A 15,289-nucleotide genomic window follows, 5' to 3' on the forward strand; every position below is an offset into this window, starting at 1 on the left:
TGGTCCTGCCCTTGACACATGGGGATTATTGCAATTCAAGGTGAGATTTGGATGGGGACACAGTCAAACCATATCAAACCCTTATTTGATTCAACATTTTTCTGATGCTTTATGAAAAAAACCAGTAACAACAATGACCACTTACCAAATACTTGCTGTGTATCAGACAGTATGTCAGCTGCTGTATTTGGATTATCCATCCTATTTAATCCCCACCACAACCTTGTGAGATGCGCATTTACCAATCCCATTATACAGGTGAGGAAACTGAGGCTTAGAGAGGTGAAGGAGCCTGCCTAATCAGAAAGCTGGAACAGGATCCTGGCTCAGGTCTAACTGACAGCAAACACTGTACTCTTCACCTCACTAGTATGCCCATCTCCATGTTCTTGGTTTCAGATAATTAGGTCAAGAAGTAATTATTTCATAAAGGCCTTAAGCTCAGCTGTAAACTCTGTAAGTGGGACATTCAGTGATAGCCCCTTCTCTTCTTACCCTACACGCTATCCCTGGTGAGCTCATCCCCTCTTGGGGCCTGGGGTATCATCTGTGTTTAGATGACGCTCATGTCTTTCTTCAACTTGGATGTGACCTCGGGTCGAAGTCTAGTTCACGTATTACCTCTTGTATTACCATCCGTACCCTCTTGGTCAGAATGAGGGGATAGATGTCCTTCCTCTCATCCCTGTGGTACTTTGTGTGTGTACATCTCTAATATTACTCATTCTGATACATTGACTCCTTCAGGGAAGGGGCCATGTCTTGTTTAGCACAATATCCCAACATCTACAATAGAGCCTGGTACATAATGGTCACTCAGTAACTATTTGCTAAAAGAAGGAATACACTGATGGTAATTGGTCACTAAGAAGAAAATCCCCCTTTTTGGGATAGCGGGTATGGAATTTTCAATGCTGATTTGATTTTCATTTTGATTCTATGGTGAGCTGTCACTTAAGAGAGCCAAGAACAACCCCTTTTATACCATGGCTAAATGTGAAGAGCCAAAAGGTGAACAACTGTCAAAGTTGTAGGAATTGCATCACTGTAACCACAAAGGTAATTAAATGTGTCCCAGAAAGGGATCTGCTAATTTGGTTTGCAATGGGAGGGTCTGAGACAAGACTTTTGTAGAGCAACACTGTCCAGTGGAAATACACTGCTGCTGCACACAGAACTAAATCTTCCGGGAGCCATTTTTACTTTGAAAAAAGTGAAAAGAAACAGGTGAGATTAATACCTGAAATATTGCAACAGGTACTCAATATTAAAACTCACTGCAATATTTTACATATTTTTGGTACTAAGTCTCCAGAAATCCAATGTGTATTTTTACAGGACATCTAAATTCAGACTAGCTGCATTTCAAATGCTTACTAGCCATACGTGACTAGGGCTACTGTAATGGAGAGTGTAGCTCTAAAGTGTTAGAGAACCTATTCTACATTGAACTAGGGCTTTTTTTTTTGTCTCCCCTCACCCTAATTAAAAAAAAAAAATTTATGGTGACAGAATCTTGCTCTGTCACCCAGACTAGAATGCAGTGGCATGATCATAGTTCACTGCAACTTTGACCTCCTGGGCTCAAGGAATTCTCCTCAGCCTCCCAAGTAGCTGGGACTACAGGTGTGCACCATCACACTTAGCTAATTTTTGATTTTCTTTTTCTTTTTTTTTTTTTTTTTGTAGAGACAGGGTCTAGTTATGTTGCCCAGGCTGGTCTCAAATGCCTGGGCTCAAGGGATCTTGCCTCAGCCTCCTGAAGTACTGGGAGTACAGGCATGAGCCATTGCACCCGCCCCTTCCATTTTCTTAAGGGGATGTTGTCTTTCCTGGGTTTTAGCTATACCCTTTGGGAATAATATTGATTATCTTAAGGCTCAACATGGTAAATACAAGATATTGGCTGCAAAGTTTTATACACACACACACACACACACACACACACACACACACACACACACACCCCTAAAGTCATTTCAGGCCTCTAAGGTATCTTCAGAGTCTTCTAGTTAATCAGTCACTATCTGAAGCTTGATTGTGCTATTGAGATCTTGACACAGTCTGCCATGTAGCAAGAGCAACTGTTACTAGCTCCATTCTACAGATGAGGCAATGGAGACTCAGAAGGATTTAGGGAATTGCTTAAATTTTGTTTCAAATGGTTCTAATACCAACGTTTAGCTGCAAAGTCTGGCCCAAGGAACATTCATTCTATTAGGGTGGATGTAAACACACATACTTCACTGTCTTATGGGGCCAGATGCGATTGCTGTTACAAAGAGAGACAAACTGTGAAGGAAAGGGAGAGGAGGGTGATTGATTTTGGTGGTGGTGGTGATGGTGGTGGTTGTGGTGGTGGTGGTGGAAGGAAACCTTCCAGGGAAAGTCGAGGTTTGCACCGGGCTCTGAAGGATGAGTAGAAATTTGCTGGCAGAATCTGGGAAGGGAGAGGAAAGACATTCCAGGTGAGGACGCCTGCCAGAGCAGGGAGTGGGGCAGTGAGGAGAGTGATGTCTGGGAATACGGGAGCCCAGGGGTGGAGAGGTGAACCTGGATGGCTCTGAATGCTCTAAAGTTTGAGTTTTATTCTTGGTACCAGGGAGCCACAGAAGGTTTAGTGTCTCCTGTTTTTCAGATGATGAAATTTAAGCTGAATTTAAACTCTCTTGTTTCATTAGAAAGGCAGTAGTTTCAAACTCACTTTCTCAAAATGAACTCGGGGCCATTTGGAAATCGTTTCTATTATCATCATTTAATGGGAGGTAAGAAGATTATTCACGAACGACTGAAGTGCAAAGTAAGAAAGAGCTTAAAGGCACTCTGTAGTGGGATTTGAAACTCCTCTGTTTTGCATTGCTTGGGCCAAAATTATAGGCCATGGAGGTTAAATTTCAGTCTCTCAGTTGCTAATGGTGCCCTAGCTTCACCCTCAGAGGGCTCTGGAAGCAGTGGCAGGAGAAAGGGAAAGTGTGTAAATAGTCGCAGGGAAGAGAGTTTCTTGCTTCAGTGGGAGCTCATGGGTGTATCCGGGTCAGGCTGCAGCTGTTGGGCTGCCCTAGAGATGAGCAGTGAAGGATGGAGAACAAAGCCTGCTGCTTCCTCCTGGAAGCGAGACCCAAGTGCACTGTGTGTGGGGTCTGAGTGCATTGTACCCCTGAAAGATGCCGCCCTGTGTCCTCTTTAAATCAAAAGACTGCCTCTTTTTTTAGGCTCCCCTTCCTGGGCTGTGGGAGAGGGCATGGGGCTATTGTAGAGCTCATACACAATGTAAAAAGGCATCTCTCTGTGGCTTTCACAGTCACTTCTGGGGGCCATTGTGCTTGGTACAAAGCTGAGGGCTGCCTGTATTTTCTCTGCTAGACTGTAGCACTTGACGCCTGTCGATGAATAATTGAGAGCTGGTTTTCTCATAGGGGCATCTCACCACCTTTGATCCCCTTTATTTTCCGTTAAAACATCACCATCATCACCACCACCACCACCACCACCACCACCACTGCAACCACGACAGGGAGAACTCTTCCAAAGGCTTAATTGAAAAAGAAAGTAATATAATGTAATCACAGATATGCAGTGTGTTTTAAAGGGGGCATGTGGACAGGCAAGCTAAAAGGGTTTCTGGATTTACACTTGCAAACTTATAAAGATTTAGGGATTAGAGATTGGAAGGTCTAATTGAGGTAGTACTTATTATTGGAAGCCTATGCAAAGGTATTGGAATGGAGATTATTTTGCAATTGGAAGAATTAGTGAAATCCTTTAAGAGCCAAGGTTTCATTATATGTAGGGTTTTCTGTATAATTTTGCTGTTCAAAAATGGAAGTGCAGGTTTGAGATCAGAAACTGAACAGGCAATCTTTTAGTTAATTGTAATAAAACAGCTTTCGTTGGGAGAGTGTGAGCCATCATCCGAACGACAATTATGTGCTTAAAAATATTAACTCGGAATAGTGGCCTTGCTCACTTTAGGATAATCCATTGCATTCAGGAGGGGAGCGGCTCAGGGCTCTTTCTTGGGACTCTGCAGAGAATTCTTTCAAGGCTTATGCTGACTTTGTTTCCTGTGCCTGTAAAAGCAAAATGAAATTTTTAAAAATAAATCCAGGGCTGATAGTAAGTGCCTTCCTGCAAATGAGATTTGAGGGATGTGCAGGATGTTGTCATTGGAAAGTCACAGCAACATTCCTTTTTTATTTTCATGGGAAATAAACAAGGAATGGATTAGGAACACAGAGGTCATTGCTGAGTGTTCGATCTGTTATAAAACTCCAACAAAGTAGAAAGGGCATTGGGTGGGCATTGGGTGGGGCATCAGGGATCTTGGGTTTTTATCCCAGTTCTTCTGCCCCCTTTGGGGACCCCACATGTGTTACTAACAATGTAGATGTTGGCAGTTTTCAAACTACTCCTCTAAGCCGAAGCATGGGGGAAGGTCCTTGGAGGGGGATAGGGGGTCCCAGTAAACCCCACCCCCATCAGAGTGGCTCCTTGCTTATCTGTTTCATATTTTTGGGTTCTGAGTAAAATTTTGTTAGAATTAAGTATTTCAGGGCTAAAACCAACAATTTTGCAGTTGACTACTTAGACTATTTAGACTATTTCTAAGGTCTCTTCCCAACTCAGATCTGATGCTATTAGCAGTTCTCAAAATCAATACACATTTACATGAGGGTTAAATCATAATTAAAATGAATAATTACTGTTCATGCAGTATGAACTGTCTGACATCTCTCCACCCCTCCATCCAGCACTCAAACATTTATTGACCAAATATTTATCTGACCAAAGAGACAAATCTAAATAAGACTTAGTTCCTGCCTACAAATAACTTGCAATTTAGCAAGTGGTGACAGACCCATAATTGTTAGCTGTAATGCTTTATAATAATGGCTGTGGGTGGCTAGGAAAAAAAAAAAGAGTAATTAGTTTAGGGGAGGTCAGGGAACTTGACAGAGGAAGGAACATTTGAGCTGGGCTCTGGTCATTTGTTCAGTTATTTAACAAGCATTTGTTGAATGGCTACTGTTTGTGCCAGGACTGTTCCTGTGCTAGGGAAACAGCAGGGGACAAAACAGACAATGATCCCTATCTTAATAGAGCTCATGTTCTTGGCATAAAATTTATCAAGGGGCAAGGTTGGTGGCCCCACTGGCTCCTTCACCATCATCTCCCTCCCCTGCCCTATGATGCCTCAGAGTAAAGCAGTATTATATATATATATATATATATATATATATATTTCTGATTATGAAATTAATTCAAGTGTATTATAGAGAATTTTGAAAAAAGGAACTTACTTCCAAAAAAAGTTACCCCAATCCCTGCCATATATATGCACATATATATGTATTTATATATATATCTCCATGGAAAAATAGACCAGAAGGTCAAGAGATTTTTCCTGGGTGGCAGGGATTAGGGATGAATTTTTTTGAAAGTAGGTCCCATATATATATATATATGACTTTTTTTTAGAAGTGGGTCCCTTATATTATATATATTTACAAAGATATATTTTAAAAAGTTATCCCTCATATATTATTATAAATGTATATATTTATAAATAAATATAATATATACGTATATGTAATACTTGTAATATATAATTACATATATGTAGTTATAGATGTATAAATTATAATTATATATAAATATAAATAATAATATATAATATAATATATATTATAATAAATATATAAATAAATATAATAATTATAAAAATTATAATAAACACATGCAAAAACAATATTACATATATGTTATATGTAATAGCATATGTTACACATATCTGTAATATATGTAATATGTACACATATGTAATATATACACATATGTGAATAATATATACATATATTATACACATATATACACATATATGTAAGATATGTAATATATGTGTGTATATATATTTACAAAGATGAAATCGTCAGGCTTATAGTGTATTTTGCTTTTGCCATGTAGCACCGAATCATGGGCATTTTCTCATGTCATTCAGTTTTCTCTGACAACACTGTAATATTCCATCAGATGGATGTATTTTCATTTTGCCATTCTCCTTTGTTGAATATTTTTGAAAAAGATTTTCCCTTTTAAAAAAATGCCATTTTTTTTTGTAAACTAAACTTTTGTCTGAGTTTCTTAACGTCCCTTTCAAATAAAATTTCAGAGGGGCAATTCACAGATTATAAACCTTTGAAGGCTCTTGATAAGTGTAACCAAATTATTTTCTAGAAGATTGTATCTATTGATGCTCCAACCAGCAGTGTGTGAAAATGTCCATCTTACTATATCCCAGCTCCTTTGATTAAGCTGTCATCCAGATTCCTGATGGAGCCTTCCTCTATCTCAACATTCATGCTTTCATTGAGTTTTTGGTCCATACTAGATTATAGGCTTCTGCAGGCCACAAACTGTGTCCCCACTCCCTGGCGTATGACAGACTTGTAATAAAATAAATGTTTGTTGCATACATGCTTGCATGTCTGAATGAATGAGCCAAGGAAGGTAAGGAGAGGTTTCACTTGATCTGGGAAGAGAACAGAACTTTCTTCAGATGTCACAAAGTATCTTATTAATGGGCTTCCAGGGATAGGGGGATTCATGAATGGACAAGTAGCTTGCGGTAAAGCCACCTCCAATACCCTCAGTGCCTGTCCAAGAGTCCTATAATAGATCATCCTTAGGATTCAAATTCAATGAAAAGATACATTTTCACTGCTACTCACTAGGTGCCCATTACAGGTGTTAAATCATTTAGTCTTCTCCACAGCCTGGCGAGGAGGACTGGCCTCATCCTCATTTTTAGGTGGGACTCAGAGAAGTTTTGTAATTAACTTCAAGTAACCCAGCTAGTAGTTGGTGGAGCTCGGATGCCCTGGCTCATCTGACTCAAAGTGCTCTAATAAGAACTTCTCTCTGCAAAGCGTGGGCTGGCATCTGCGAGAAAAATTTCTTTTTGTGATTTAGGAGGAAAAACATATGGAGAAACCGTATTGTCTGAATGCTGCGTCTCTCCCTAATTCATGTGTTGAAAGCTAATCCCCAATATGAGGCTCTTAGAAGGTGGTGGTCTTTGGGACGTGATTAGGTCATGAGGGAGCCCTCATGAATGGGATTAGTGCCCTTATAAAAGAGACCCCAGAGAGACCCTCACCTCTTGTGCCATGGGAGGACACAGTGAGAACCAGGAAGTGGGACCTTTCCAGACACCAAATCTGCCAGTGCCTCGATCTTGGACTTTCCAGCCTCCAGAACTGTTTGAGCAATAAATTTCTGTAGTTTACAAGCCACCTAGTGCAGGATATTTTGATATAGCAGTCCAAATGGACTAAGACAAGGAACGATCCTTGAGCTGAAAGGAAAATGAACAATTGCTCTGCAGTTGGAAAGACACAATGATAGCTCTAGGAGGCATTGTGCACTCAATTGTCCTCAACTGATTGGAGAAAGGAATTCAGTTATGAGGAAGTTCATTTAGTGAGAAGGTCTAAGAGCTCTTCACATGTCTCCTATGACTCTAAGAAGGGTGATGGCTGGCAGCACCCTGAGAATGAAGCCTCTCCAGGGAGCTGGATGTTGATGGGGCTCTCAAGTTTGGGAAGCAACCCCCCTAACAGGAAGTGGGGGTGGGAGACAGGGAGAGAAAAACCAAAGCAAACCCATAACTCAAACTGTATCTTTCTTCTTGCAAAAGTGAAAGACATTGCTGATCGTTACACACACACACACAAACACACACGGCAGATGGAGCTTCCTGTGTAGTATTTCTGTTACTTATATCTCCAGAAGGAAGGCCTGGGTATGTTTTAATTTTATTATTTTCTTTTCTTAAACATTAAAAAAATGATTTCCACTAGCCCATACCAGATGACCCCAAAATACACTGTAAGTAAAAATGTGATGTTTGCCACGTGAATGCAGTGCCAGCACCTCTCTTCCACCAGGTCCACGTCCCTAAGCCTTTTTATATCTGAATTCTGGAGTCTCCACTGACCCCTTCCCCATAGTCTCTTTTATGTACACCCTGACTTCCCAGCAGCAGAGTGCCGAGATGGAAGCGAGGGGAAGTGAGAATAAGTCTAAAATAGCTGTCTATTAGGTTTCCTGTTAAGTAGGATGTGGTCAATTAGCTTCGGTTATCTGTAAGTCTAGTTCAGGCTGTTCCAGTTAACAGCTGAGTATTCACGGGGCCCCAGAGCATGGAGGTGCTTGCCTGGGAAGGAAAGCAATTATCAGAAATGTTGGGGCCCAGTCACTACCTTGAGGAAAACCGGTGGGATTTAGCCTTTTGGGAAATAAAGGTGGTGTTCCCTGTGGCCATCAGCAGCAGTGGCAGGCAATTTCAAGAGCTTCAGGAGGTGACTGGAACCATCTATTCTCTGGTCATTTGGGGGATGAGATGACATGGTTTGGTTCTTAACGCATAGTGGGTGCCTTAACGCAGTGAACTGGTGCCTTCATTCTAGGGGGTTATTGAAAAGGAGGTTTTTAAAACTGGAAATGACAACATGGAAGGAGCCTTTAAACAGTGCATGTCCAAGGCATGTCCAAGGAAAAGCCGTTTTCAAAAGAGTCACTTGTCTTTACTTGGCATTTCCAAACTTGCCTCAGATATCTTTCTGAGGGACTCTTAACGTATTGGTAGAAATTGGATGCAACTCCTTCCTTTCCCAACCCAATTCAAATTGGTTTAAGCAAAAAAAAAAAGTGCCCTCCCCTTTTTTTTGGCTCAGGGAACTGAGCCAAACTCAGTGTGGCAGAGACCAAGCACCCTAGGATGTGATTGTTCATGCTGTGTCTGTCTCCTCATGGTGGCAAGATGGCTGCCTGCGGTTCCAGCCTCCATCCCAGCCTTTCAGCAGTAGAAAGAGAGAGTACTTCTTTTTAGTACTTCTTTTTTCCAGCAGTTTCCACAAAAGTTCTGGAATGTAAAGTTCTTAAGGGCAGGGATTTTTATATTTTGTTTACTGTCATCCCCAGCTCCTAGAACGGTGCCTGTCTTACAGCAAGTGTTCAGTAAAAATCTGTTGAGTGAGCAAATCTCATTGGTGTGGCCGGGATCACATGCCCAGTTTGAGAGTAAGGTTGGGAGTGAGAGAAAGAAAACCGGAGATGCTCTTATCCAAGACAGGCATCAGATCTTGTTTTTCTGATGAATAACAGAGCCAAGAGAGGCAAGAGGTAAAAAATATATAATTAGATTTTAAAAAGTCTTGCACTCTTAGGTAGTAGGTAGTATGCTTGGAAGTTTTTTGCCACTAGGAAAACCGATTTGGACTGAAAATGGCCGCATGAACTTTTGATTCTGTTTACCTCCTGTTGCTAGAAGACAAATGTGTTCCTATGGCTTGAAGAAGCCACAGGACATATTTTTCTCATGTAAGCATGCCACTTGTTGAAGATGGCTCACCACCATGTCTGCCTTCCTGCCAGTGGGAAGAGGGAGAGAGGTCCAGCGGAGGGCATTCCCCTTGGATCCATCACTTTTGCTTAAATCTCACTTAGCTCCAGCCATTTATGTCTGTGGGGGAGGCTGGGAAAGGTAGTCTTTGTTCCATGTGGTCATGTGCTAAACTTGTGTTTTCTTTATTCTAAAGGAAGACAGAGAATGGATATTGGGGGTCAACCAGGAGTTCTGCTGCGAAAGGTTCTATACTTTAGTTGGTCAGTGCTCTGAGCCCCTGTTGAATTCAGGCCTATCTTTCATAAACATCTGCTTAGTCAGTGCACTGAGTTGATAGTGTCTCCCCCGACCCCCCCGCCCCGCCAAATTCATGTTCTTCCTGTAACCTCAGAATGTGACTTGACTTGGAAATAGGGGCATTGCAGATATAGTTAGTTAAGATGAAGTCAACCAGGTGCAGTGGCTCCCACCTGTAATCCCAGCACTTTGGGAGGCTGAGGTGGGTGGATCACGAGGTCAGGAGTTTGAGACCAGCCTGGCCAAGATGGTGAAACCCCGTCTGTAATAAAAAATACAAAAAATTAGCCAGGCATGGTGGCGGGTGCCTGTAATCCCAGCTACTCAGGAGGCTGAGGGAGGAGAATTGCTTAAACCTGGGAGGCGGAGGTTGCAGTGAGCTGAGATCGTGCCGCTGCACCCCAGCCTGGGCTACAGAGCAAGACTCCATCTCAAAAAAAAAAAAAAAGATGAAGTCATATTAGAGGACAGTGTGCCCTTAATCCAATATGACTAGCGTCCTTATTATAAGAGGAGAAGAGACACAGAAACACACATAAGACCGTGTGATAATGGAGGCAGAGACTGGATTGATGCTGCCACGAGCCAAGGAATGCCAGGAACTACCAGAAGCTGGAAGAAACAAGAAAGGATCCTTCTCTAGAGGCCTCAGAGAGGGCATGGGCCTGCCAACATCTTGATTTTGGACTTGTGGTCTCCAGAACCATGAAGGAATACATTTCTATTGTATTAAGCCACCAAGTTTGTGGCACTTTGTTATAGCAGTCCTGGGAAAATACTGCAGTCTGAAGGAACACATTTCTTGCCTTGACCCAGTAGGGATTCTTTCCAGTTGGAGTCAGGGGATGTGGCTTCTTAGCTTCACCCCTGTGCCGGGATGTGACTCAGCAGAGGTCACTTAACCTCTCTGTGCCATACTTTCCAGCTATGAAATGGGAAGAGAGCTGCCTTTCTGCTCTGCTGTAACACTGCAAAGGTACAGCCTTTCATGACTTCTCATTGCACCCAGAAGAGAAACCCAAATCCTTAGCCTGACTTCAAGGTCCCGCCTCACTGAGGCCTGCCTGGTCCCACTTCCTTGTTCCCCTGCCCAGCTGGACTTGCGCCACTCTGCCTTCTTTCAGTGCCTTATGAGCACCACACTCTTGCCACGTCACGAATTTTGCACTTGCCGTTCCCTGTGCTTGGCGTGCTTTTCCTTCAGGTCCCGTTTAATGTTGCTTCCTCGTATTGGCCTTCCCAGTTGGGTGCGCTGGAATAAGTTATCACTTAAAAAAAGTTATCTACTGTCATACTTTACAATTTTTAGAATTTGGCCCAGCTTTTTAAGCCACTGAAAGAAATGGTTTCAAAAACCAAACCTGGCTGCAGTCACCTGAGCCCACTGTTCCAGCTGGTGGCTTCCTTCTGTAGGGAGCGGTCATGGATTCTCTCATGCGTCGATGGGGGGCAACGATATCAGATATGGCAAAGATTGGCTAAGAAAGGGAAGGCATTTTTGGAGAGGGCTTTGGGGTTTCTGATACCTAAATGTCTCATCCAAGTAAACAGAGTATTTACTCGTCTATGACTTGAAAAAAGAATATCTTTTTGATGTTATTGTAAATAGGACTGTTTCCTTCCTTCTTTCCTTCCTTCCTTCCTTCCTCTCTCCCTCCCTCCGTCCCTCTTTTCCTTCCTTTCTCTTGCTTTTTTTTTTTTTTTTTTTTTTTTGGAGTTTTGTTCTTGTTGCCCAGGCTGGAGTGCAATGGTATGATCTTGGCTCACTGCAGCCTCCACCTCCCATGTTCAAGCAATTCTCCTGCCTCAGCCTCCCGAGTAGCTGGGATTACAGGAACCCGCCACAATGCCCGGCTAATTTTATTGTATATATATATATATTTTTTTAGTAGAGACAGGGTTTCACCATGTTGGCCAGGCTGGTTTCAAACTCCTGACCTCAAGCGATCCACCCACCTCAGCCTCCCCAGGATTGTTTTCTTGATTTTATTTTTGGATAGATTGTTGCTGATATAAAGAATGTATGGCTCTTTTTTTTTTCCTATTCCTCACTACCTTCTGCCTTCCTTTCGCCTTCCCCCATCCCTTCTCTTTGCTGAAGACAGTGTGTCATCTGGGGTAACCCTGGGTATTTACGAGCCAGTGGAGGCTGCTCTGCCACCTGGGGCCGCTGGGCCCCAGAGCCACATCAAACAGGGAGCACCCCCTCCAAAAATGAAAGGAGGCCATGTCAAATGGGCAGCTGGTGTTTACTTCTTTTAAGTTTAGGCACATCCTTTACATCCACATGGCTTTATTTTTTAGGCAAGTGGGCTCACCACTTTCCTAGACCAAGTGGCCACTGCCTCCCTTCCCTTTCCCCACCCTCAGTGTCATTTTGGCTTTTCCCACAGAGGAAAGGCTCACAGAACTCCAACGTGGTTCTGCTTGCTTAGATCGATGAGACAAGATTTTGGTCCTTTGAGCAAGGTAGGAGTTGTTGTAATAAGAGCTGACAATTATGGAGGACCTAGTGTGTGCCCGGAGCTTCACACACATTGCCTCAAATTCTCACAACAACCTCATAAGGTACATGTTACCTGGACAAAGACAGCAGCTCAGAGAACTCATTCCACTTACCCAAGGTTGCAGATTTCAACTCGGGCCCAACTCACTCCAGAGTCTGTGCATCCCCCCACTTAAGACTTTAATGTCTTAAAAATGTCCTCACTTTTTCTGTCTTTTAGTGGCTTCACGTCTGAAGTCTCTGCTTACTTTTTGGAACAGATGGTTGGTGGTTCTCATAGACTTGGCCCGGAGTCAGCATGGGAGAAAGTCATCCTGTCTGAAACAGTGCTGATTCGGGTCACCACAGATTCAAGGTTTCTAACCTTGGCTCAACTTAAGAACAACTTGGACATCCTTTCATGTAGTTCATTGATACCCACATGCCTCCTGGTGCAATATCTCCAAAACTGGACTCCTGCATCTTCACATGCTCACCCTTCACACCCCATCCATTCTCCACACCCTTCACATCCCAGTTCCTGAAGGCAGGTCCCTTGGTTACAGTCTCTCCCCATGCATTTGGTTGTTTTTTGTTGAGACGGAGTCTTGCTCTGTCGCCCAGACTGGAGTGCAGTGACGTGATCTCAGCTCACTGCAACCTCTGCTTCCTGGGTTCAGGAGATTCTTCTGCCTCAGCCTCTCGAGTAGCTGGGATTACAGGTGCCGGCCACCATGCCCGGCTAATTTTTGTATTTTTAGTAGAGACAGGATTTTGCCATGTTGGCCAAGCTGGTCTTGAACTCCTGACCTCAGGTGATCGGCCTGCCTCGGCCTCTCAAAGTGCTGGGATTACAGGCGTGAGCCACTGTTCCCGGCCTCCCCATGCACTTTGACTTTTTTTCATTGCACTCCATTTGTCCATGCAGCAATCCCTCAGGATGTGATTCATTCAGCCTGCCAATTTTGGATAATAAGAGAAGAGAGTTCAGATACAAACTCCCCAATGTTACCTGCATCTCTTTGGTTCCTGCTTTTGGAGAGTAAGGGGTACCTGAGTTTGTTTTATGTCTCTTCTTCAGTATTCTGCTCCACAAGCTCCACGTGTACTTATTCCTCAGTACGCCCCCTTAGTGAGTTTGTTTATTGGGTGACTGAAAGGAACAGATGAGTAGATGAATGACCCAGGTGAGGCCTGGGGTCGGGGAGGACTGTGGCTCTTCTTACCTGCTGATGAAGCTGGCCTGGTGGAGGAGGCTGGAGGCAAAGGTGGGGACGTAGTCTCTGTAGCTTCTGCAAGTAGAGGGTCTGCTGCTGGGGTCAGGGAGGATCTGAACCTGGGCCTGCTTGACTCTACGGTCTGTTTGTTTCTACTACTGTCTGCGAAGGTCTGCTGTTTCTACTGCTGCATAGTCACCTGCATCTAGGTCTTCTTTTTGCCATTGTTGGGAATTGGCATAAGATGGAATGAGATTAGATGGCATCATGGTCAGAGTGACCCATTTCCTAATGGTTCCTCTCCTGGTTAGTGGCTGGAGTGGGCAACAGAGACAAGTCATCTTTCAGTGGGTCATTGCCAAGGAGTGAAAGACTGGGCTTGGAGAGCTGTGTGCTGGTTCCTGGGAACAGGCATCCTTGGCTTGAGATCACAAATGGGACAGCCCCATCATGATGATTCACGATCACATTAACATACTCAGTGCTCTGGGAAGTCCTGCCATTAAGAACCCCAGTTAACCCAGAATTTCTTAAACTTACACAACCACAGAATCTTTTTTGGGGACTGGAGAGGTACCACTTCATTTATTCATTAAATAGTTACTGAGCACCTACCCTGTGCAGATGCTATTCACACCTGAGATATGGAGGTGACAAGGCAGACCTGGCAAACTTACAATGTTCTCATCTATAAAATGGGTATACAGGAGTGTCTACCTTGCAGGGTTATGGTGAGGTCTACATTTAATGAACTAATGCAGGGTAAGTGTTTGGCACAGCCCAGGGACATTGTAAGTGGTCAGTGATACATATGTATGATTGTTATCACCCTAGTGAAGGATCAGATATTAAACAATTCAACAGGTACCTATTGAGTAACAATGGCGTTAAGTTATACAAAAGAGAAGGACAGGGTGTCAAGAGAGCACATAGCAAGGAAACCTAATGAATGTTGGCAGGTGGGATGGCGGTAGTGGTCACAGAAGGCTCTCTCCTGAGCAAGCCATGCTGAAGCTAAGACATGAAGGATGTGGGGATTGTTGGAAAAGAGTGGGAAGGGAGTGAGGCCTCCTTGCCTTGGGAATCATGGCCCGAATGTCAGGGGCTTACACACACGGGTGCCGTCTGGGGAGTTAAATTCTCTGGACTGTCTATTTCAGAATTAGGGAGGTAGGGGCAGGCTCTAGTAGGCTGTGGGGTCCAGAAATGAATGTCTTTAAAACTTACCCCAGAAATTTGGAGCACCCTTGGGAATATTTTTTGGAATTGCTGCTCCAGGACAGCGGTCCTCAGAGGTTCATGTGCTTAGAAATCACCTGAGTCTCACTCAAAATGCAGCCGTGGGGCCTGGGAATCTATTTAACAGACACTTCCTGAGGCGATTCTGCTGCAGGAGGTTCCCCGACCTTGCTTTGAGAAACACATCTCTGGAAGATTGACTCTTATAAAAAATCGGGAACACGAAGGCACGACAGCAAATGATTCCAGCAGAGAATATACAGGGGCACCTCCAGAGACTTTGTATTTGATCTTAGAAGTACACAGTGGGCAAGAAGAGTGGTATGCAACCCCATGTCAGGAGGGCCACAGCTGCAGGGAGCGGGGCTCGGAGGAGCTGCAGATCCTAAGAAGGATCCACGACCTTTGGGAACCTCGCTGTTTCTGGCCTTCTGCTCACCGCAGAGGGTGAACTGGCCATCTGACACCCAGCTCCAACTTCAGGGTTGTTCAATGTCTGTGCAGTTGTGACAATGGCAGAAACAATCGGTTTAGACTTTCTCTGCAGAAGGTAGACTGACTCGGGCACTTCTCTATGTTCCCTGACATTGCCAGTCTTAGGAACTGGTCGTGGGGAGCCTTGAATTCAAGCCCAAAGCAACTTTA

The 15,289-nt window shown here is 43.6% G+C and overlaps 1 protein-coding gene across 2 annotated transcripts in view; it reads left to right on the forward strand.

The window, feature by feature from the left end:
• Window positions 1-15,289, forward strand: part of CHST11 (carbohydrate sulfotransferase 11) — a 305,461-nt gene that overhangs the window by 13,729 nt on the left and 276,443 nt on the right. The gene's annotated exons all lie outside the window — the stretch shown is intronic.

This window comes from Pan troglodytes, chromosome 10 (assembly GCF_028858775.2).
Source record: "Pan troglodytes isolate AG18354 chromosome 10, NHGRI_mPanTro3-v2.0_pri, whole genome shotgun sequence".
NCBI lineage: Eukaryota > Metazoa > Chordata > Mammalia > Primates > Hominidae > Pan > Pan troglodytes.